General features: G+C 42.7%; 1 protein-coding gene across 3 annotated transcripts in view; it reads left to right on the plus strand.

Annotated features, from left to right (window-relative positions):
• The window catches only part of ELMO1 (engulfment and cell motility 1), a 683,834-nt gene that overhangs the window by 592,354 nt on the left and 72,309 nt on the right, over positions 1-19,171 (plus strand). The gene's annotated exons all lie outside the window — the stretch shown is intronic.

Below are 19,171 nucleotides of genomic sequence, written 5' to 3' on the forward strand. Positions count from 1 at the left end.
TAGGGAAACACGCTTCGCATGTTTCCCTACTCCTCTCCCTGCCTAGAAATCGCTCGAGACTGGCTGCCAACCTCCCGAACCACCCGCGCACACTAACCGCCCTCAAAAAATCGCCGCCGCCCTCCCTCTCCTCTCCAAGTCCGGATTCAGACTGTCGGAGGGGACGAAGAGGGAGGGTGGCGAGCGAGCGGCTGCAGCAAGTGTCCAATGTGGAGGAGGGAGGTGAGGGCTCAGGGCGGGGGTCAGGGTCCAGTGGCGACTCGGAAGAGGGGGGAGGGAAAGAGCAGCAGGTCCGACTCCAGCGCAGCCGTCATCCCCGTTCACTCAAAACAAAGCAAGCAAACCTATGAGATGCTGCGGGACATTTAATAGACAGGAGTGGAAGTGAGCCAAGCAAGTCTAGGTAAGCAAGGAAGCCTATTGGTTAATCTCTGTTTCCACTCCCCTATGCAGCCGTCATTGGTATACACTCAAAAACAAGCAAACCTAGGAGCTGCTCAGGGCCGTGCAGGAGATCCCTGCAGGAGATCGGTTGGCGCCCCCCCGCAGACGAACAGTTGGTGCGCGTGCCCCCTCCCCCCCCCCCGTGAAAATGATCGCTGCCCTCCCATCCACGCTCCTCTCTCCCCTGCCCTCCCGCTCCCATGTCCCAACTGCCCGCCCTCTTCTCCCCCCCCCCCAAGATCCCATTTAAATTTACCTCCGTCCAGCAGCGAAGGCGCAGCGTCAGTGAAGGAGGCAGCGCTCCCGACGTCTCTACTAGTCTTCCCTTCGCTCAGTGTCCTGCCTTCTTCTGACGTCATTTCCTTGGCGTCAGAAGAAGGCAGAACACTGAGCGAAGGGAAGACTAGTAGAGACGTCGGGAGCGCCGCCTCCTTCACTGACGCTGCGCCTTCGCTGCCGGATGGAGGTAAATTTCAAAGGGATCTTGTTGTGGGGGGAGAAGAGGGCAGGCAGTTGGGATGCAGGAGGGCGAGGTAAGCATGGTGGGGCGCCCCCCAGAGGACAGTGCCCTCCTGCCGTGCTTACCTCGCTTACCGTGTTGGCACGGCCACATTGTCATTTTTAAATTGTTGTTCCATCTGAAACAAGTCTAAAGCTATTTCAACTGGATAGACAGTGCCTTAAAACATGGAGGACAAAAGGAGGGGGGAGACAGACAGACCCTGCATCTGGGAGGGAAGGAGGGGGACCCTGCAACTGGGAAAAAGGGAGGGAGGGAAGGGGGACCCTGCAATTGGGGAATAGGGAGGAAGGAAGGAAGGGAGGGACGGGGGACCCCCCTGCAACTGGGAGGGAGGGGGGACCCTGGCACATACTCTCATTCTCACACACACACTCGCACCCAATCTCACTCTCTCTCTGTCACACACACACACACATTCGCACATTCACTCTCTCTCATACAGTCACTTTCACACACTCTCTCTCAAACATACACACTCCAAGGAAAACATTGCTAGCGCCCATTTCCTTTAAAACAGAAATGGGCCTTTTTTACTAGTAAAGAATATATTATGTATAGAATTGTTCACTTGCCATTTCAAAAGCAGTGCTGTCTCGTACTGAGACCCCACCACACCTCCTTTTACCATCTGGTGGAATAAGCAAGCCCTCTATTGTGACACTTGAGTCACTGTGGGATATGGTATATAACACTCACTCCTCTATGCAAAGTATGTTAAAAGAAAATATTAACGATATTAAAACTCTCTCAGAAGCAGTTCTGATACAGGCACAGGTGACAGCACAGCAGTCCTCTAAGATTGAAAAACTGGATACCAAAATTCAAGAAATGGAGTCTTTGGAATCCATTTTGGTTAAGGATAATAACTTTGGGCACAAACATTTGGAATACCTTGAAAACCAGTCTCGGAGACTCAACCTTCGGTTCCTTAATTTCCCCAAATCTCCCTTAATCCCTCCAATTGAGATGGTGAAAAAATATATGATTGATATTCTGGGAATGGACAAAGGTTCATTGCCTCCCATTACTCGGGCCCATTACATCCGGAATATTAGGGGGACATTGGGAGACTCCCCTAGACAAGAAATGGGTGAAGAAATGAACCTTACTTCCTTCCTGGAAAGTTCGCTGCAAGTGATTACCCACAGGACTACAATGTTAGTCACTTTTGTGCTGGAGCCAGATCGGAACGCTGTATTAAGACTTTCCCTGAGGCACTTAGATGTACTGTTTATGGGCTCCAAGGTTAGGATTTTTCCTGATCTTTCCAGGCTGAATCAAGCGAGACGTAGGGCCTTTTTGGAACTGCGTCCCAGAGTAGAAGCCTTGAAAGCAAATTTTGTGTTACGTTTTCCTTGTTTATGTACTGTATTGCTTGAAGGTAAACAATTTCAATTTGTAGACCCTAAACAGCTTAAAGATTTCCTAGAAGCTAGAGTTGAAGTGACTGTTACATGCCCTCCTACATAGGCTGGAGTCTGAACTTAGAGGTAGCAATTGTGTAATAATAATTTAATATTTTTGCTTTTTTCCTTTCCTTGGATTCGCTTTTCTTTTTATAGTGGACGGAAAATAGTTCTTATTGTTTCCTCATACTTTTATGTAAAGAGATTTTCTTGTTATTTGAATGTGAATTGCATAATCACATTGTTGTGTGAATTGTTAAATGATTAATAAAGGATATAAAAAAAAATAACAGAGTAGTCCTCCGCACTCACCCTAAGTTCCTGCCGAAGGTGGTGTCTGAGTTCCATCTTAACCAGTCAATCGTCTTGCCAACATTCTTTCCCAGACCGCATACCCACCCTGCTGAACACCAGTTGCACACATTGGACTGCAAGCAAGTGTTTGCCTTCTATCTGGAGCAGACACAGCCCCACAGACAGTCCGCCCAATTGTTTGTTTCTTTCGACCCCAATAGGAAGGGGGTCACTGTCGGGAAATGCACCATCTCCAGTTGGCTAGCAGATTGCATTTCCTTCACTTACGCCCAGGCTGGGCTTGCTCTTGAGGGTCATGTCACGGCTCATAGTGTTAGAGCCATGGCAGCGTCAGTGGCCCACTTGAAGTCAGCCACTATTGAAGAGATTTGCAAGGCTGCGACGTGGTCATCTGTCCACACATTCATATCTCATTACTGCCTTCAGCAGGATACCCGACGCGACAGTCGGTTCGGGCAGTTGGTGCTGCAGAATCTGTTTGGGGTTTGAATCCAACTCCACCCTCCTGGACCCGGTTTTATTCTGTTCAGGCTGTACTCCCAGCTAGTTGTTCTTCGTAGGTCAATTTCTGTTATGCCCTCGCCGTTGCGAGGTCCAATTGACCATGTTTATTGTTTTGAGTGAGCCTGGGAGCTAGGGATACCCCAGTCATGAGAACAAGCAGCCTGCTTGTCCTCGGAGAAAGCGAATAATACATACCTGTAGCAGGTGTTCTCCAAGGACAGCGGGCTGATTGTTCTCACCTACCCTCCCTCCTCCCCTTTGGAGTTGTGTTTTTTTCCTCATTTCTTTGCTTGTCATTTAACTGAGCGGGAACAGTTGCGCATGGGCTGGGAGACGGCCGCGCATGCGCGGTGGGCGTGCCCCGCGTGCGGGACCTCCCGCAAGATTTTTTCTTCCGGTTTGAGGGGCTGCCGTGGACGTCAACCCAGTCGTGAGAACAATCAGCCTGCTGTCCTCAGAGAACACCTGCTACAGGTATGTATCATTTGCTTTTTCCCACCTATTTGCAGGCTCAATGTGGCTTACATAGTAACCGTGATTGCGATCGCCAGTTCCGGTATAGCAGATACAGAGTGACAATGTAGAAAGTTCGTGTAGGATACACACATCAGGGAATAAGGAGGAAGGGTTGAGCTGTGATCAGTTTAAGTCTTAGTTTTGTTGTGTTGTGGGATCGAGGCATTTAAGTTAGGTCATCAGGGTATGCCTTTTTGAATAAGTAAGTTTTTATTGATTTCCGAAAGTTTGTTAGGTAGTGCATTCCATAGTTGTGTGCTTATAAAGGAGAAGCTGGATGCATAGGTTGATTTGTATTTAATTCTTTTGCAGCTTGGGTGGTGTAGGTTTAGGTATGTGCATGTTGATCTTGTGGTGTTTCTGGCTGGAAGGTTGATGAAGTCTGTCATGTATCCCGGGGTCTCACCATAGATGATTTTATGCACGAGAGTACAGATTTTGAAGGTAATCCGTTCTTTGATCGGGAGCCAATGTAGTTTTTCGCGTAGGGGTTTGGCACGTTCGTATTTTGTTTTTCCAAAAATCAGCCTGGCTGCGGTGTTTTGAGCGGTTTGGAGCTTCTTTATGATTTGTTCTTTACATCCCACTTAGATTGCATTACAATAGTCTAGGTGACTTAGTACCATTGATTGTACCAAGTTGCGTAATATTGCCCTCGGGAAGAAAGGTTTTATTCGTTTTGGTTTCCACATTGATTGGAACATTTTCCTTGTTGTATTTTTCGATTGGGTTTCTAGCGTATGATAACAAGCAATGATATCTCTTAACATAAGAACATAAGAGTAGCTATACTGGGTCAGACCAATGGTCCATCTAGCCCAGTATCCCATTTCTAAACAATGGCCAAGCTAGGTCACAAGTACTCTTGGCAGGTTAGATTTTGAATTACCCATTGCTTTAAAATTGAGACAGCGCATAATCTCCTCTGGAGAGAATATAACTCCAGCTTGAGCTAATATGTGGGCAGAGATTTTTTCAACTACGCTTTTGCAGTCCTGGAAATCTAGACTTTCGAGGAGGCCTTGAAATTTCAGGTTATTCTTCCTGCTTCTATTTTTAATGTCATCAGTTTTATGGAGGAATTTTCCCTGCTACTTTAATATCTGAGTAGTGCTGCATGACTTTATGCTCTGATTCCTCTAAATGAAGGCCCAATTCTGCCATGTCTATCCTTAAATCAAAGCTGAGGGTGGCCAAATCAGCTCAGGTTGCAGCTACCTCTTTTGATTTCCTGTAGCCATCCTCTGATTTCTTCCATTGGAGAAAGGGCATTGGCACCCTAAGGTATCACTGACTCAGCAGACAAGTCAGGCCCTCCTATCAAAATGGAAGATGCCATGTTCTCTGCTCCACGAAGTTATAAGTTGCCAACCTGATATGCAATATCTTGTAGGTCTGCCAGCTTCTTTCTGTTCATATCTTTGGTAAAGTAATACATATGTCCTCCAGAGAGCTTGAAATCTACCTGCAATCAGTCACTGAACTGGTGGATGAGTAAAGATTTTCCCGACCCAATAAGGAGCCAAGGGCTTAGGAATCCATTCTGCCTGGTGACAACTCTTCTTTCATTGGAGAGAGGTGCAACCATCTCTTCAAGGTAGCATGGACTCAGTGGACATTGCCAACAGAGTTTCGATACTGCACAATCTTTGAAAACCCAATCAAAAATCATTAAGCACAGTCTGATCATCCATAAAGATCCCCTATTTGTATCTGTACTGTTTTCTAAATCAGTTCACTCAAAAATGGAATGTTAGACTATGGTCTATAACTGCCCACTACTCCAGGATCCAATGACTGATTTTTTTTATACAAGTTTTACTATAGCTCTCTTCAAAGTTGCTAGTAACACTTTCTTCTTCAAAGAAGAATTTGCAATCCATATCAGTGTCTTTCTTAATCCACCACCAGCTGCCTTTTTCAGATCCAGCAGCCTTTGTCAGATTTGAAGGGCAGCAGTATAACATACAAATTGTAGGTCTAGAAACATAGAAACATGACGGCAGAATAAAGGCCATATGACCCATCCAGTCTGCCCATTCTCTGTAACACCTAATTCTTCTTGTTCCCAAGGGATCCCACATGCTTATCTCATGCCTTGTTAAATTCTGGAACAGTCCTCGACTCCACCACCTCCACTGGGAAGGCCATTCCATGCCTCCACCACCCTTTCTGTGAAATAATACTTCCTTAGGTTACTCCTAAGCCTATTCCCTCTTAACTTTGTCATATGCCCCCTCATTCCAGAGCTCTCCACCATTTGCGTTTATAAAAAATTATTTATTTAGAATTAAAAAAAAAAACTTAACATATCACTATCTACCTTGGATATAAAGGAAATAATGAAAAAAAATACAAAAACAAATAGAGAAAATATATACTATCAATTTCATCCACAACACTGGAAATCAGATTCAAGAATTAGGCAACATGATAGGAAATAAAATAACCCTAAATGGGAAAACTCCGCAAATCACACTCCTCAGCTAAACATATGGGTATATTATACAACATTTACATCTTCCTTAGCCTTGAGAAAATCTTTCAGTTGTTTAGAATCGAAAAACTGAAATTGTTTACCCCTAAACATAATTAAGCATACACAAGGAAATCTCAAAACAAAATTGGCACCCAAAGCTTGAACCCTGGACCAAAGGGCCAGGAATGCTCTTTGCACCTCAACTGTTTTTCTCTTGCCAAGTCTGGAAGAATCCTTATTTTAGATCCCAAAGGCAACTATTCTAAATGCCTAAAAGAAAGTCTCAGTGCAATGTTGCAGCCCAACTCAAGTGCAAAAGACACCATCAGTGTAGTTCTATGTGTAATAAATTCCAAAGATGATTCCAGAAATGAAATTAGATTCATATTCCCTTCCTTTTGGCCTTGATGATCTGCTTCAAGATCCCAAAATATATTGGGTTTTTTGTGATAGGGGACAATGAATCCGCGGGCATTTTCAGAACCTCAGTCAAATAATTTTTAAACATATCAACAACAGAGAAGAGGTGATTTGGGGAAATTTAGTAGTCTCAAATTATGTCTTCTAATCTGGTTTTCCGGATACTCCATACATCGATGAGTATAATTCTAGTCTTTCAAAGAGACGTTTTAAATTCTCCAAAGCCTGAACTTTCAGTCTTAGTGATTAAACTTTTGAGGATTGTTGGTCAGTGACCTGAGCCTGAATAAGAAAAGCCTCGGACAATACTTTAATATCCTTATTCATAAACAACACAGAAGTTTGCATGCCCTGTATAGCATCCCACAGTGACTCTAGTGTCACAATGGCTACTGAAGGATCCTGGATGCAGCTTGCAACATTAGATCTTCCTGTGGTATGAGAGCCGAACTCACCGCAGTCTGCTCCCTTGCCAACTCCTGGGGCAAATCATGTAAGCACTGAACCGCTTTGGAGCTGCTTCCAAGATGTGGGAGCACCACCCATTCCACAGGGCTCAGCAAAGCCCTTTCCAAACTGCTGCCTGATGCTTCAACAATAGGCACAGCTGAAGGGAAAGAAAACTTTGGTTCAGCAGAAGCCCAAAACCACTCCAATATCACTCGCTTCATCATCGGGATAGAGGTGGGGCCTGGGGGAATTTCTGCACCTTTCCTTGCCTCTTACCCATCGCCGGACAGGTAAGGACATGACTAAGCTCAGCGTCTGTGTGCAGGAGCTACTGCAAATATGTCCTCTCCCTAAGATGCCATTTTGGATCTTCCATCATCTACTTTTAACTAACCCTTTCAAATATAGCACAGCTCTTCATCTTTCTTCTGTCATCAGTCACCTCCTTACTATACATACAGCAGCAAGAAAACTGAGCTAACAAACCACTTACATGTACAGGTAGTGACTGAGTCGCCACTCTCTTTATAGTGGTGGTGGTCGGGGCTGTCTATGTGTATTCAGTACCACCGCCTCCTTGGATAGTAGTGCTGAATGCATATAGACTAATTAAATACGGTGGCCACAGGGTTTAAATATTGACCTAAATATATATTAATAGTGTAGGATGATCATCCATCAAAATTTGTCACAGGTAAAACAGATGTGCCCTACCTGTTTGATATAATTCATGGGTATTGTTTTTAAATCCAAAGTAACATAATATTTTCTCCAATTCATTTTAAATTTACTACTTTATAGTTCATTGCGTGTCTTCTAGTCCTAGTATTTTTGGAAAGAGTAAACAAGTAATTCACTTCTTACCCGTTCCACTCCATCCCCTTTATCATTTTTGTCGCCCTTTTCTGTACCTTTTCTAATTCCACTGTATATTTTTTGAGATGCGGCGACCAGAATTGCACACAGTATTCAAGGTGTGGTCGCACCGTGGAGCAATACAAAGACATTATAACATCCTCGTTTATATTTTCCATTCCTTTCCTAATAATACCTAACATTCTATTTGCTCTCTTTGCTGCAGCAGCACACTGAGCAGAGTGTTTCAAATATATCGTCAACGATGACTTCTAGATCCTTTTCCTGGTCAGCGACTCCTAACATGGAACCTTGCATCACATATAGTTCAGGTTTCTCTTTCCCAAGTGCATCACTTTGCACTTGCACACATTAAACATCATCTGCCATTTGGATGCCCAGTCTCGTAAGGTTGTCTTGCAATTTTTCACAATCCTCTTGCGATTTAACAACTTTGAATAATTTTGTGTCATTGGCAAATATAATTATCTCACTAGTTACTCCCATCTCTAGATCATTTATAAATATGTTAAAAAGCAGCGGTCCCAACACAGACTCCTTGAGAACCCAACTGTCTATCCTTCTCCATTGAGAATACTGACCATTTAACCCTACTGTATGTTTTCTATCTTTTAACCAGTTTTTAATCCACAATAGAACAGTACCTCCTATCCCATGACTCTCCAATTTCCTCTGAAGTCTTTCATGAGATACTTTGTCAAATGCCTTTTGAAAATCCAGATACACAATATCAACCGGCTCACCTTTATCCACATGTTTGTTCACCCCTTCACAGAAACGTAATAGATTGGTGAGGCAAGATTTCCCTTCACTAAATCCATGTTGGCTTTGTCTCATTAATCCATGCTTTTGAATATTCTCTGTAATTTTGTTCTTTATAATAGTCTCTACCATTTTGCCCGGCATCAATGTTGGGCTCACTGGTCTGTAATTTCCCGGATCGCCACTGGAAACCTTTTTAAAAATCGGCGTTACATTGGCTACCTTCCAATCTTCCAGTACCATGCTTGATTTTAAAGATAAATTGCTTATTACTAACAATAGTTCTGCAAGTTCAGTTTTCAATTCTATCAGTACTCTGGGATGTATACCATCCAGTCCTGGTCCACAGCCTCTTGGAACATCACTACCCAGGGGAGAACCATCAGATCTTACATTATTTTGTAAAACTGTATTAAACTCATTGTACTCTGGCACTTGCCCCCTTGAAAACTCCCTGCACTTCCTCTGTTGCTAAGGGTGTGTTGAGTTCTGCTATCTGGTGCTCGTCCAACTTCGGTATCAGCAAGCCCACCAAGAATTGCTTTATCTCTTCTAAAGGTAGGCTGTCATCTCAGTACAAGGAGGAGTAGAACTCACCAAAAGTCCTTCCCATATCTGACCTCAATGCTCTGGCTGGTCTATAAAGCTGAACAACCTGTGCCAAATATACAGGTACCGGTAACAAAATTGCTTTTACATACAAGCGTCAACACTTTATAAGCAATCCTATATTCCACACACAGCCGGTGTAAACACTTTAACTCCAACGTAATATGCACAAATTTTCCATAGCCCAAAATCATGTGCGTAGTAGAGTTTTGTACAACCTGCAGAGCCTTATAACATGCCTTGGAAATTCCCAAATGCATTACAATAGTCCAATTTTGTTAGAACCAATACTTGCACAGCAATGCGAAAATCATAGGGTGTTAATATAGGTTTCAGTGTACTAAGCAATCACTTTTGAAAGAAGGAAGACCTAATCACCTGTCCAATTTTCTCCTTCAATGATAAACGTGCATCCAAAATGACAGCTAGACATTTCACCTGTTTAACACTCAACACTGCCCCATCTACCTTACAAATCAATGGAGGCAACACCTGTACATCCCTCCCCACCAACATCACCTCAGTTTTCCTGCAGTTGGAAATCAAGAAAATGAAGTGTATAGTCACAGAAATTTTCATCACCAGCCTGATTAAAAAATTTCAAGCATAGGTTGATCTGTTCCCTTCCCCTCACATATTGCTCCTTATGAACTCTTAAAGGAAGCTGTCTTTGAAGCAATGCTAGTGTTTACTCGAGCATTGACCATGAATTTGAGAGCATCTGTAACATACACTAGCATTGGACCCGCCGGCATTGTTCGCCTCCAGCTGCTGTCTTCTGCCTCCGGTGACCACCTCCACTTTTCAGGCTGCATGCTGCTTCTTTAGCGCTTTGAATGCGCTCGCTGGGTCTCACTACGGTGCCTTGTTGGGAGCTGTTCCAGCCACTCTGTTACATCTCAACGTCTGGATTTCCACAATCCATTTTAGACTCTTTTCCCTTCCCTTCCCTTCTTCCTCTGTTCCTTCTACCATCTCTACTGTCATTGTATTGTTTCATCAGTTCATTGTAAGCCGCTTTGAGGCCACTTTCAGTGGTATAAAGCGGGGTATAAATGTTCTGCATAAATAAATAAATTGGAATACGGTTCATTCCTGTCATGGCATGCATATCACTAACAAAATGGCTAACGCAGACTATGGGAGGCTACAAACATCTCAAAATTTAAATAAGCAAGGCTTCAGAGCTCAAAGAGCACCGGTCTGACCAAGTGTGTCAGTTTTCACAAAGGAATTCCCAGATATTATCATTGGCCTCAGTAAATCATGAAGGTCCACAAAAAAGAAAGCAACCAAAAATGGAGAAAAACGATGCTCACCAAAAAACCGGAGAAAAATAGCCAGTGATAATATCTGGGAATTCATTTGGGAAAACTGACACATTTGGTCAGACCGATGCTCTCTGAGCTTTGAGCCCTTGTTTTGTTAAATGTTGAGATGTTTGTGGCACTCCCCCCCCTCCCCCTCACAAATAGTTTGTGTTAGCCATTTTGTTAGCAAACTGCATGTTTCATGCTTTTTGAGGATGTGCATCACTAACCCATTTGGAGACCTTACTCCAAAAGAACTTGTACAATCTCAGAAAAGTGTGCTTAATTTACCAGAGACAGTTGAAAATGAAAAGTACCATTGATTAATTTGCAGTGCTTAAAACTGTTCTCAGATCAGTGGCCAGGGCCGTGCCAATGCAGTAAGCGGAGTAAGCAAGGCAGGGGGGCGCCGCTGCCCTGCCGTCCCTGCCTTCCGCTCACTTGCAAAATCTTTTAGCAAGCCAGAAGTGAAAACAATGCAACAGTATTCACTGAGGCAGGCAGGCTCTTCAAGTTATTTGAGAGAAGGCAACCAGATTGCTATATATGCTTTGGTTTGGGGATAACTCCTCACTCAGGGTGAGCTTCAGAGCTTGAACAGCATTCAAATTAAAGAGAACCTGAAATTTTAAAAGTGCTAAAAATAAGTTTTAAAAGTATTTGCATTAAATCTAATTGCAGAATTTAGGTGCTGGGAGTCTGTACTTGGTTGTCATATGCTCAGATTTGTTTAAATCATATGCAAATTAGTCCGTTTTTGGGAGGTTCTCTTTTGCATATTTATGGATAAAAAATGATGGAATGTTTACAGCCTTAATGTTAGGTCATGGCTGTGATCAAAAGTGTGGAGTTTGATCCAAAAACAAAGGGTTTATCTAGTGTTTTTCACTAAAAATTCCCATGAGTGTCTGTATGTTAATCTGCATTCAAATAGAGCTCTCTGATTGGATGATCAGCTTCTGTTAGAAATCTGCCGGGAAGGGAACAGAGTGAGACAGCAACTGACCGTCGGTTTGGCCAAGAGAGACATGCAGCTGTGAGTTCCTGTGTGTGTTGACTGAAATTATAAAAGAGTGCCTGATTATGTGGTAAATGAGAAAATATGAATGAAAAGAGGTTGGTGGAGATTGAAGTTTCTCTAGTGAGAAAAGGATCTGAATATTTCAGGATTACGTGAAGAATAGAAAAGGGTGAATTTCAGTTTAAGAGTGTTTAAATCCTATAAGCTATATAAAGGCTAGGTAGATTTAAGTGACTATAAGCAAGGAAACCTTAATATTTGATCTGAAATAAATATTTGATCTGAGATAGTTGATCAGAGATAAATGTTTGATCTGAATTATATCCTTTGGTGCAAAGGAGATTAGAAAAAGAATCTTTGGAAACTAAGAGGACTTTGCTCACATTTTGAATTAGCATTCCTATTTTGAGTTGGAAATCTTTGAAGTGTTATGAAAATACATTTTGCTTTAATGAAATTGCTAAACTTTAGAGTCAGACTTATCAATGAGGGATACATACAGTGCTATTTTTTCTTGAGGTCCAGCTTACTTGCCTGCTCCCTTCTGTTCCTGCTCTGCTAGATGGAGGGGGGGGGGGGGGGGGGCGCAAACTGATAGTCTGCAGGGGGCACCAGAGACCTTAGGCACGGCCCTGTCAGCGGCTTATGGAGGAGAATTCTCTCTGAACCCATTGTGCCTCAAACCCAAATACAGTATAATAGTATGTTCTGAATTGTTATACTTGTCTTTAACCTTTTAAAGAAATGATTATATGAATGAATAACAGACAGTGACACTTGAAAAGGCTATTCTCATCAAATGCTACTGGCCAGGAACATGTTTGATGGCTATAAATTTATTTTATTTATTGTATTTGTATCCCACATTTTCCCACCATATGGCAGGTTCAATGTGGCTTACACATTGCTAAAAAGGCGGTTACAAAATTTATATTTGTAGAAGTCTATTACATAATACAGAAGTACAATAAACGCTTAGGTTGATATATTAGCATATTGTGAGAGAGGTTAACATTATTGTTTTCCATTTCTGAACTTTTCGTGATGTATGGTGGTGTGGGATTAGGCAGATCCAGCGGGGAAAGACTTCTTGAAAAGATGTGTTTTCAGGCTTTTTTCTGAATTGTAGGTAGTCTTCTGTGAGTTTCAGGTGTTTGGGTAGTGAGTTCCAAAGTTGTGTGCCTATAAACGAGAGGCTGGCAGCATGTGAAGATTTGTATTTTATACCTTTGCAATTGGGGTAGTGAAGGGTTAGGTAGGTTCTTGCTGTTCTCGTTACATTTCTTATTGGTAGATCGATAAATTCCATCATGTAATCTGAGCGCAAGTAGCATACAAATGCATGCTAAATGTATTTCTCCCCAATGTTCATTTATAAAGGCACTTTCTCCAGCCAGAGCCACTTACACAGAAAAAATGTCAACATTTTTGTTCTGCTTAAACTCAAAGTTGAATTGTAGAATGATTTGGAAATAAAAAAAAAAAAAAAAAAAACTTTTCTGCCCTGAAGCACTTCTAAGACAGGAAATGTTACAATAAAAATGCATTGCTTTTTCCAGTCAGTGTTTCTAAAGCATGATTTGAAAAATCCCTGTTGTGAACCATTCAACACTTAACAAAAGTAGAGGCTATGTGCTTCTTTAACTGCAGTACACTATTTGTACAAATCCTTCTTTTCTTTTTGGCACCAAACTTAAGTTTAGCTTGTACAGTACATTAATGTCTTGTGAAATGTTCCTGTTGTGAATTAGGTATAAGAAAAGAAAATAATCTTGATTTGGGAAATTTTAGATCCTTTCAACCACTTACATTTCTGCCCCCCTCAAGATCATGCGTTCCCTGTAAGAAGCTAGAGAAATGCTCAAAGTTGAAAATGCCTTTGCTGCTAGTATTAAAACAGTAACATGTCAATGGACCACAAACTGGAAAGCTTTTCCCATGGTGTCAAAATGTATGACATAGATTGTGAGCCCTCTTTCAGAACCAAAAAATACGTACCTGAATGTACACCACTTTGATAGCTTTCAGGTTTCCAAGTGGTTTATAAAAAAATTAAATAATAATTAAGTTAAAATATAGCCTGGTAGGACGGGAGGGTGCTAAAAGACAATATTGACTTACAAGTGCATTCACTCTGCAGCTCCTCAGTACCTCTCCACTCTTCTCTCTCCCTACACTCCTCTCCGGGACCTTCATTCACTGGGTAAATCTCTGTTATCTGCACCCTTCTCCTCCACTGCTAACTCCAGACTCCTTTCCTTTTATTTTGCTGCACCATTTGCCTGGAATAGACTTCCCGAATCAGCACGTCAATCTCCTTCTGTGGCCATCTTCAAATCTAGGCTAAAAGCTCACCTTTTTGATGCTGCTTTTAACTCTTAACCCCACTCACTTGTTCCCATCAGGGGCGTATCTGCGTGGGGCCTCAGGGGCCTGGGCCCCCGCAGATTTCGCCCTGGCCCCCCTCCCCGCCGTCAACCCTCCCCCGCTGCTTACTTTTGCTGGCGCCGAGGTCCGACCCGCAATCTCCGTTTTTCGTCTACCTCCGTGGCCATGCTTCCAGGAAGTAACGCTGCAGTGCTGATTCGTTGAATCCAGTTCTGACGTCAGACGTCGAACTGGATTCAACGAATCAGCACTGCAGCGTTACTTCCTGGAAGCATGGCCACGGAGGTAGACGAAAAACGGAGATTGCGGGTCGGACCTCGGCGCCAGCAAAAGTAAGCAGCGGGGGAGGGTTGACGGCGGGGAGGGGGTGGAGAGAGGCGGCGGCGGCGGCGGCGGGGGGGGGGAGGGAGGCAAAAATGTGCCCCCCCTCTCTGGCTGTGGCCCCCCCTACCGCCGGATTCCAGATACGCCCCTGGTTCCCATGTTTTATCATTCCCACCTTAATAATTCCCTTATCCCTTATTTGTCCTGTTTGTCCTAATTAGGTTGTAAGCTCTGTCAAGCGGGAACTGTCTCTTCATGTCCAGTGTACAGTGCTGCGTATGCCTAGTAGCGCTATAGAAATGATAAGTAGTAGTAATTCTTGCCATTGGTGCAAATTGCATAGAATATACATACCAAGTGTATGTGTGAGAGACTTCGCTACAGAGGTATATACTAGTAAATAAATTAGTAATCACAAAACAGCTATGCCATTTGTACCATTGCACAATGTTATTTGTAGTAATAAACCACATAGTATTATGGTTTGTATCCCTTCTTTCGTTATGTCACTTCTATGTGACAATATATATACCAATGGATTCTTTTATTAATGATTATCAGTGTTCATTATTATTTATTTTGTATATTTTATATGAGCAACACGTGCCATAGCACAGTCTCTATTTTTAAGTAGTTTTGTGCCTTTTAGTTGTAGTTATGATGATTGATTTTAAAAATTTGATATGCATGTTTTTATTTATTTAAGCTTTTTATTTAGTACTATTTTACTAGCATGTTTTTGTTTATTTGTACAGTTGTTTTTGCCCCTCATGCAGCCCATTGGGCAGAACATGGCTGCGTCAAGCATTGTTCTTTACTAATTCAAGTGGTGGTGTACTCCAATAAACATCTGATTGACCCTTATCAGTCTGCTATCAGTACTTTGCATTGGATTTTGTGGTCTGCCTGCTTTGTTGGTTTTTGGGGGGACGTTCACGGAATGCAACATACATTAACAGCCCCAGGGAAGGAGGGAGATGTAGTCATCTTTTAAGAGTGATACCTAGTGACTGGATTCAGGACCCACAATTTCAAGGTTCTAGCGAGAGCCCTGGTGCTTGATTTCGGTAGATGACTATTGCTGAACTGACCAAAATTAAGCAGATTGATAGAAAGGGTGGTGGCATTGGCTTGTAAAACTAGATAGTTGTAAATGAAGGCACATGGCATCAGAATCCCAGCACTGGTTCTGACTGAACTGGAGGCCCAAAAGGGCAGGAGGAAACTGCCAGATTAAAAGAAAAAAAAAACACACATCAATCACAGTGAGGATTTTCAAATAAGCACAATTTGTGGAAAGAATTAGAAAAGGTAGAAACACTAATCAGAAGGACTGTAACAAAATAGTATGTAGGTATGCTGTTAGTCCCTTTTTGAGGAATGGATGGACATAAGAGCTGTGGAGAAAAAAAAGATCCAAAATGAGTTTCTTCATCAGTATTCACTGAAAAAAAAATCACTTTCAATAATAAAGGGAGCTGTGTTGCATTGGCATTTTAAAAGAGATTTGTCAGACTTAAGAAGAGGTAAAGAAACATGCACAAAATCAATGCAAACAAAATGCCAGGTTCAGATGCAATTTACCTTATGTTGCTTTAGGAATTCAAGGCTATCATTGTTAAATCATTATTTCTGGTATTTACAGAATTGATTAGATTAGGTGTGGTTTCAAAAGGTTGTCCCAGCGCCAACGCAGCACCCACTTATAAAATCTGAACTTGATAAACACAGAGCAGTGTGTTTAACATCTTTCAGAAAAAAAATATCCTGCAGTTTCACACAAATAGGTTATTGATCATGTAGCTAAGCAAATTAAAGCAGATCTTGACAAAGTAACCTAGTTAGTTTCTTTGAAGAAGGAAGGAAAATGTGCACACAAAAAAACATTTGCCATTATTTAGACTTTACCTAGGCAGCAACTGCTTCATAAAATAAAAAAGGGAATGAATGATAGCTGGATGAAGAAATAGTTAAATGATTGAATCTTAGTGGAATAATCAGTGGCTGTAGCTCTGACTCGTGTAGTAATTTGTTTTGATTGTTCATTGCCTTTAAGTATATATGTTAATAATATGGAGGTGATTGGTTACACTAGGCATGTCTGAGTTCAGTCCTCAGGGCCGCAGACGGGCACAGTTTTCAAGATATCTGTAATGAATATGCATGAGACTGATTTGTGTACAGTAGAGATAGTGGGCATGCAAATCTGTCTCATGCATATTTGTTAATCACATATAACTTGAGAATCAGTATTCTATCTAGTTACAGACTTCTATACTGAAGTACTGCATCATCATGACAGGACATAGTAACATAGTAGATGACGGCAGAAAAAGACCTGCACGGTCCATCCATTCTGCCCAACAAGACAAACATATGTGTAAACCTTACCGTGATTTGTACCTGCTTTATTCAGGGCACAGACCGTACAAGTCTGCGCAGCAGTACTTCCTGCCTCCCAACCACCAGTCCCGCCTCCCATCACCGGCTCTGGCACAGACCGTATAAGTCTGCCCTCCACTATCCTCGCCTCCCAACCACCAACCCCTCTTCCCCCCACCTGCTCTGCCACCCAATTTCGGCTAAGCTTCTGAGGATCCATTCCTTCTGCAAAGGATTCCTTTATGTATATCCCACGCATGTTTGAATTCCGTTACCATTTTCATCTCCACCACCTCCCGCGGGAGAGCATTCCAAGCATCCACCACCCTCTCTGTGAAAAAATACTTCCTGACATCTTTCCTGAGGCTGTCCCCCTTCAATCTCATTTCATGTCTTCTCGTTCTACCGCCTTCCCATCTCCAGAAAAGATTTGTTTGTGGATTAATACCTTTCAAATATTTGAACATCTGTATCATATCACCCCTGTTCCTCCTTTCCTCCAGGGTATACATGTTCAGGTCCGCAAGTCTCTCCTCATACGTCTTGGAACGCAAATCCCGTACCATTCTCGTAGCTTTTCTTTGCACCGCTTCCATTTTTTTAACATCCTTCGCAAGGCACGTTCTCCAAAACTGAACACAATACTCCAGGTGGGGCCTCACCAATGACTTGTACAGGGGCATCAACACTTCCTTCTTCTGCTGTTTCGTCACCTTTAGATCCTTGGATACTATCACACCAAGATCCCTCTCCCCCTCAGTACCTATCAGACTCTCACCGCCTAACACATAAGTCTCTCTTGGGTTTCTACTCCCTAAGTGCATCACTTTGCATATCTTCGCATTGAATTTTAATTGCCAAACCTTAGACCATTCTTCTAGCTTTCCACTCCCTCCCGGGTGTCCACTCTGTTGCAAATCTTAGTATCATCCGCAAATAGGCAAACTTTACCTTCTAACCCTACGGCAACGTCACTCACAAATATATTGAACAGAATTGGCCCCAGCACCGATCCCTGAGGCACTCCACTACTCACCTTTCCCTCCTCCGAGCGAACTTCATTTACCACCACCCTCTGTCGTTTGTCCGTCAACCGGTTCCTAATCCAGTTCACCACTTCGGGACCTATCTTCAGTCCATCGAGTTTATTTAAGAGCCTCCTGTGGGGAACCGTGTCAAAAGCTTTGCTAAAATCTAGGACAGGATAGAGTAGTAAATTGAGAGATCGGGAAACTGCAGTTGGAAATGGGTCAAAACCCACAGGGGAGGGCAAGAGGAGGTGGACAGGAGGGGGACACAAGACTGCAGAAAAGTTTCCCCAAACTTGGTTATCTACAAAGGCCGAGGCATTGCTGAGGTTTACTGAGACGGAGGAGTTTTCAAATTTAACTCTAAATTTCCTATAAAACATCTGAAAACAAAGAGAAGAACATATAGCCCATTCCAAAAAGTGGCTGAGAGAGACCTGGAGGGGCATAATCAAAAGGGAGGGACATCCAACTAAATGGAGCTGTGGCCAAGTGGTTACATCACTGGTCTTGTAATGCAGAGGTGGCCGGTTCAAATCCCACTGTTACTACTAAAAAAGCTATGAGCAAAAACAGTTTTGATTTTCCCCGTTCGGGAAGAAAGACGGCCAAGTTCGGGAAGAAAGACGGCCATCAAGAGAACGACGGCCATTAAGGGAAGTGCAGGTCAGGGACGGCCATCAAGGGAAAATGCACGGCAGGGACTTTTTTAAATTTGTATGAAGTCTTTATTGAACATTTCTCAAAACAGTATCACAAAATACAGTACTCCAAAACAAGTAAGTCATAACATAACTGATCAGCAAGATCTAAATATCCAGAAGTACCAGTGCACTACGAATGCTGGCCCCTCCCACAGCTAAATGCCTTGGATTTGGCCAGGTTTGAGATGGCCGGTTCCAGTTTCCATTATCGCTGAAAAACAAAGTCGGCCATCTCAAACCCGGCAATCTATGGCATTTGGCCGGCCCCAACCGTATTATCGAAACAAAAGATGGCCGGCCATCTTCTTCGATAATATGGTTCCGGACAGCTCTTTGCGGCACCGCCAAAATCGATGGCTGGCCATCTATTTGGCCGGCGCCGTTCGATTATGCCCCTCTTTATAACAGATTGCCTAGGTTGGGAGGCCAGTTAGGCATGAATTTTGGAGCTATTTTATAAAGATACACAGGTGCTTGTGTGTCTGTATAAAATATGAGCGCAAAAGCTGCACAGTCACAACTAAAAATCTGCATATGTTTACATGCAGTTGAAGTACACATGTAGTTGCAAATATTATATTATGAAGTATTTGTGTACATCAAGACTCCACCCATGGTCTACCCAAACTGTGCTTCCATGCACATCAATACGTGAGTACAGGCTTTCTTACCATAGAGTGTACTTGTGCACTCATACTCTCTAGGATAAT

This window comes from Microcaecilia unicolor, chromosome 1, assembly GCF_901765095.1.
Source record: "Microcaecilia unicolor chromosome 1, aMicUni1.1, whole genome shotgun sequence".
Taxonomy (NCBI): domain Eukaryota; kingdom Metazoa; phylum Chordata; class Amphibia; order Gymnophiona; family Siphonopidae; genus Microcaecilia; species Microcaecilia unicolor.